Below are 6,000 nucleotides of genomic sequence, written 5' to 3' on the forward strand. Positions count from 1 at the left end.
AGAAAAAATGCCAGCAAGGTCCAGCCTGTAGTAAGGACAGAGGCGACCTATAAAGGGACCCGGAGTTAGGGGGTGAGGTGGAGGGGGAGTGCAGGCTCTGCAGGGTGGAGAGAGATCAGGAAGGGACATGAAGCCACGGAGGTGAGTCCCGTGGGGTCAGAAGTGGTGGCCACAGGAAGGTAGAAGGTGACTCCTGGCCTTGCATGGGCTTTTTTTAGGGGCCACAAAGCCACATGCTGGCCAGGAAATGAAAGTAAAGGAATCAGGCAGGTGCGAGGCAATGGGGAAGGAGGGTGGGAGCTGTGGGGAGCTGGTGTTGCACCCCCTTTAAAGCAAGCAGCCACTTGCTACTACCCGGCTCCAGCCAAATGTTGCCACCTGGGAGCTCAGACTTGGTGTCGCCAGAACGGATTCTTCAAGCGAAGCGGGAGATCAGGGTCGTTGTGCAAAATCCTCTGAGCTTTGCATGTCACACAGGAATCTACTGAAGTCGAATTGCTACGACCCAGCAATTCCATTCCTCGGGTTGGTTCCCAGCGGGAATGGGGGCTTATGTCCACCCAAAGACAGGCCCACGGATGTGCGTGGCAGCTTCATTCATGATTGCCGGACACTGGACACCAGCCAAATGGCCATCAACTGGCAAATGGAAAAGAAATTGGGGTTCGTTCATATAATAGAATATAACGCAGCCATGAAAAGGAATGAGCCCAGTGCAGTGGCTTGCAGAGGCCAAGAGGGAAGGATTGCTTGAGTCTGGGAGTTCGAGACCAGCCTGGGCAACAAAGCAAGACCCCATGTCTATGAAAACTTTAAAAATTAGCTGGGCATGATGGCACACACCTGGAGTCCCAGCTACTCAGGAGGCTGAGGCAGGAGGATCCCTTGAACCAAGAAGTTGGAGGCTGCAGTAAGCTATGATGGCACCACTGCACTTCAGCCTGGGTGACAGAGCGGGACTCTGTCTCTGAAAAGAAAAAAAAGAAGAAACCAATACACACACGGCCTGGATGAATCTCAGAGGCATAATGTTGGGCGAAAGAAGCAAGATGCAAAAAGAACATACTGGGTGATTCCATTCTCGTGACGTTCAAGGTCAGGCGCCGCTGACGTTTGTGGCTGGGAGATTCTCCGTGCCGGGGACCTGTCACGTGCATTGTAGGACCGTGAGCGGTGTCCCTGGTCTCTACCCGCTAGATGCCACTAGCTGCCCCCAGTTGCGACAGATGTCCCTTGGGACATATTTGGCATGACCACTGTCAGATGAGAGCTGACATCAGCCTAGTGACACTTTGGGGCAGGACTGGCACTGGGAAGTAGCCCCAGGGAGCCTTCTGGGGGGGACTGGAATGTTCTCTAGAGCTAGGCGGTGGTGCCAAGGGGCAAGAGTACACAGGGCTGTACTCTTAAGGTTTGTGTGCTTCACCATAAAAGAGTTGACCCCATGACACGGAGGCCCCTTGAAAACATTATGCTAAGTGAGAGAAGCCAGACCCACAAGGTCACACAGCCCGTGACCCCCGCTACGGGAAGTGTCCAGAACAGGCGAATCCACGGAGACAGAAAGCAGATTGGTGGCTGCCAGGGGGTGGGGGGAGGGGGAGTGGGGCGTGGCTTCTAACAAGGAGGCCTAATGGGGTTTCTTTTGGGGTGGTGGAAATGTTCCAGAATCAAATAGAGGTGATAGTTGAGCAACTCTTGACTATACAAAAAAAAAAACCCACTGAATCGTATAATTTAAAATGGCTAATCCGGTCGTGCCTGGTGGTTCACGCCTGTAATCCCAGCACTTTGGGAGGCTCGGGTGTGAGGATCGCTTGAGGCCAAGAGTTTGAGACCAGCCCGGACAACACAGCAAGACCCCCATCTCTAAAGAAATGAAAAAAAAATAATAATAATAATTAGCCGGGCATGGTGGCGCACACACCTTGTAGTCCCAGCTATTCGGGAGGCTGAGGCAGGAGGATCGCTTGAGCCCAGGAGTTGGAGGCTGCAGTGAGCTATGATCGTGCCACAGTACTCCAGCCTGGGCAACAGAGCGAGACCCTGTCTCTTAAAAAAAAAAAAAAAGTTAAATCTCTATGAGGTGAATTTGACTTCAAAAAGAAATTTTTGCAAAGCGAAGAGTTAACACAGGCGAAACAAAACACATCTGTAGGCAGGCCTGGCCCTGGGGCAGAGGCAATTTGGAGGCAGGGCAGGGAAGGGGCAGTGATATCTCGCCATCCAGGAGAGAGTGTGGCAGGGGACTTGTGGGCATTCGTGGGGGGGGATGGGAGGCAACTCGGAGGCCAAGAAAAGTATGTCTCGGCTCAGGGGAGCGCTCCCTCCTAACCCAACCTGTCAGCCCCGGAAAGAAATCAGCCGCGGGTCAGAGGCCAGGCAGTGAACTGTTGCAGGGAATGCAGAGTTCTGACGTGTGGAAGAGAAATGACAACCGCTCCGCTCGGCCAGCCTGACACCGTGGCGGGGGTGGGGGGATGGTCAAACGGAGCTTGCAGGAGGGGGCGTTCTCTGGGCGCCCGGGAAGGTGGGGGCGGTCACCCCGGCTCTTCTGCAATGGGGAGAGGAGCAGGTTTCCTGAGGGCTCGGCTTCCGAGGAAGATGGGAGCGGACCAGGTGGCATTTGGGCCCTACCCGTCCCTCCTGGGAGGGAAACCACCCCCGTGGGCCAGGGAGAAGAGAGGGCGGCGGGCTTCTAGGGTGAAGGCTGGGTCGCTCATCTGGGTCTCCGCTGGCTTCAGAAAACTGAACGAGGCCGGGCTCAGTGGCTCACGCCTGTAATCCCAGCGCCTTGGGAGGCAGAGGTAGGAAGATCGCTTGAGCCTATGAGTTTGAGACCAGCCTGGGCAGCATAGCAAGACCCTGTATCTATGAAAAATTTAAACATTAGCCAGGCGTGGTGGCACATGTGCCTGTAGTCCCAGCTACTCAGGAGGCTGGAGCAGGAGGATGGCTTGAGCCCAGGAGTTGGAGGTTGCTGTGAGCTATGATGATGCCACTGAACTCCAGCCTGGGCAACAGAGCAAGATGGAAGGAAGGAAGGAAGGAAGGAAGGGAGGAAGGGAGGGAGGGAGGGAGGGAGGGAGGGAGGGAGGGAGGGAGGGAGGGAGGGAGGGACGAGGGAGGGAGGGAAGAAAATAATAAGGAAGAGAGAAAATAGAAAATATATTTACTATTCATCAATTGGAACTGGGTCATCAAAAAGGCTTCATCCTCATCATCTTCACATTGAGTAGGCTGAGGAGGAGGAGGAGGAGGAAGAAGAAGAGGAAGAGGAAGGGTTGGTCTTGCTGTCTCAGGGGAGGCAGATGCAGAAGAAAATCCACATGTAAGTGGGCCCAGTAGTTCAAACCCATGTTGTTCAAGGGTCGCCCGTGCTAGAAACGCATTTCCCACGGTTCTGGAGGCTGGGAAGTCCAAGGCCAAGGCGCGGCTACGCTGGGCGTGTGGCCAGGGCTCACTCTGCTTTCAAGATGGCGCCCTGTTGCTCCTTCCTTTTCCTGCTGTCCTCACAGGGCGGAAGGGATGGGAAGCCCTTTGCTAAGGGCCCGGCTCCCACCCGTGCGAACGGATCCCCCGTGGCCTCCTCACCTCCCCAGGGCCCCACCCCTTGCTATCATCACTAAGGACGAGGCTCCGATGTCATGAATTTCGGAGGGACACAAACGTTCAAACCACGGCGATGACCCCACTTAGACAAAGGGTCTTTGCAGATGTGATTAAGTTAAGGATTTTGCAGTGAGATCACCCTGCGCTAGGGCGGCCCTGAATCCAATGACAAATGGCCTTAGAGGAGAAGGGGAGGAGACACCGAGGAGGAGACCGACTGAAGACGGGGGAGGGGCTTGGAGCGACACAGCCACAAGCCAGGGGACCCCCAGAAGCCGGAAGGAAGAAGGAAGGACCCTCCTCCCCTTGAGCTTTCAGAGGGAGCACAGCGCTGCCCACACCTCGGTTTCAAAGTCTGGCCCCCGGAATGGCGGAAGGCCAGATTTCCGTCGTGTGCGGCCCCCGGGTTGTGCTGAGGCACTGTGCAGCCCTAGGGGACCAACAGGGCCCCGACATTCAAGTCCACGGACATTTGTGGAACCTCCGGAGGGGCTGGGGGTTCAGCGGGGAGAAGGAAGATTGGAAAACGGGAGCATCGGGGAACGGACGTGGAGTGGAGTGCAGGACGGACGGGGACTCTGTACAGACCACCCAGAGCTGAGCCCAGAGCGGGGCACAGCCTACAGGGGACAGCGGGTAGCACAAACACGCCAGGACACCCACTGCGCCGGCCGGGCCGTGGTGCAGCCTGAGCGTCAGGGGACAGTAAGGAGCGGTGGGGAGTGGGGCGAGTAACCGTGGTAACAGCTAAGGTTTACCAGCCCTTGCTAAGCCCTTTCCTGATACGGCGTCAACTCATTTGCTCCCTGAGTCAACGCCAGAGGCGAATACTATCTTTATGCCCATTTCACAGGTGGGTTGACTGAGGCAGAGGCTCTGTCGCAGCCAGAGTGCTGGCAGGAAAACAGACGGTGCAATTCAAATGGAGTAATAGGAGGAGCGGGGAACCCCAGGGAGTGATGTCCAGTCCTGTGCTAGCAGAAGTGGGGAGATGTTAGTTAGCACCCCCAGGCCTGAGAGGGTAAGAGGAGGGAGAAGTTGCTAGAACCTGGAGGCGACGTGGAGGGAGAGGTCAGCCCGGCATGATGTATGACCCGCAGCGGCCACCCTTGGGGTCGGGGACCGAGGTGGGGAGCGGATGCCCCACCCTCCCCCTCTTCCCGCCGCCGTTTGCAGGGTCCTCCTGGGGCAAACCCAACCCAAGCCAGAGGGCCCAGGAGCCCGTTGGTGGCATCTACACAGGCCCAGCCTCAAAGAACACCGGGTTAGGTACACGAGTGAAAAGAATCGCTCCAGATGGGCAAATGGAAGATTCCGGAACAGGGAGTGTGGAGTGCCCTCTCTACTGTTGAGGGCCAGTGCCTGGTGCTGGGAGCATTGCCTGCCCTCTGCAGAGGCTGCATATTTCTTGTTATTTTTAGAGACAGGGTCCCACTCTGTCATCAAGGCTGGCGAGCAGTGGTGTCATCAGAGCTCACTGCAGCCTCAAACTCCTGGCCCCGAGCGATCCTCCTGCCTCAGCCTCCCAAGTAGCTGGGACTACAGGTGCCTGCCACCAACGCTCAGCTAATTTTTTAAAAATTTCCTGCAGACATGGGGTCTTGCCACGTTGCCCAGGCTGGTCTCGAACTCCTGGCCCCGAGCGATCCTCCCTCCTCAGCCTCCCAAAGTGCTGGGGTTACAGGCGTGAGCCACCACGCCCGGTCCCACTGGTGGCTTTGAAACAGCGGAATGACTCAGTGGTGTTTGTATCTCCCCACCCCACCCCGCACCCCGAGAACTGGCTGTCGGCCGGGCTTATCTTTGTGGGTGGCGGGATCCTGGATCCATCCACCAGGGAAACAAAAGAAACGGCGTCAGTAGTGAAGTCAGGGTGTGACACGTGGCGTTGCAGTGGCTCCGTGGGGGAGGGTGGCTGGCTTCTGCAGCTGTGTGGGCCACTGCTGCGTGTGCTGTACTCTGGGGAGGCGGCGACGAATAGGACAGAGGTGGCCCGGCCTTCGGGGACAGTGGCCCAGGACGGAAATAAAGAGAGATGGAAATTCCGGGGCAGGGGGGGGGTGATCAGAAAATGCAAAAACCAAAAAGGGCTGGGGGCGGGGGATGGGCTCAGCTCCGGCAGCGCGGAGGCCCAGGACACAGAAGGTCGGGACAGTCCTCGGTGGTTCACAAGCCGCCCGGCTGGGCCTCCTTCTCCCCCGGAGTCACCCCATTGCACCAGGAACAAACCCACGGCTGACATCGATTCCTGACTCTGAGCCCAGGCAGGAGGAGAAAGGGGAGGAAAGAAAAAAAAAAAAAAAACCGCCACCCATCTGTTCTCCCTCTGATGGAATGTGATTTTTCACCCAGTGCTCAAAACCTGGAGCTTCTCTTCCTATTTCCCCT

The sequence above is a fragment of the Microcebus murinus genome, chromosome 4 (genome assembly GCF_040939455.1).
Source record: "Microcebus murinus isolate Inina chromosome 4, M.murinus_Inina_mat1.0, whole genome shotgun sequence".
NCBI lineage: Eukaryota > Metazoa > Chordata > Mammalia > Primates > Cheirogaleidae > Microcebus > Microcebus murinus.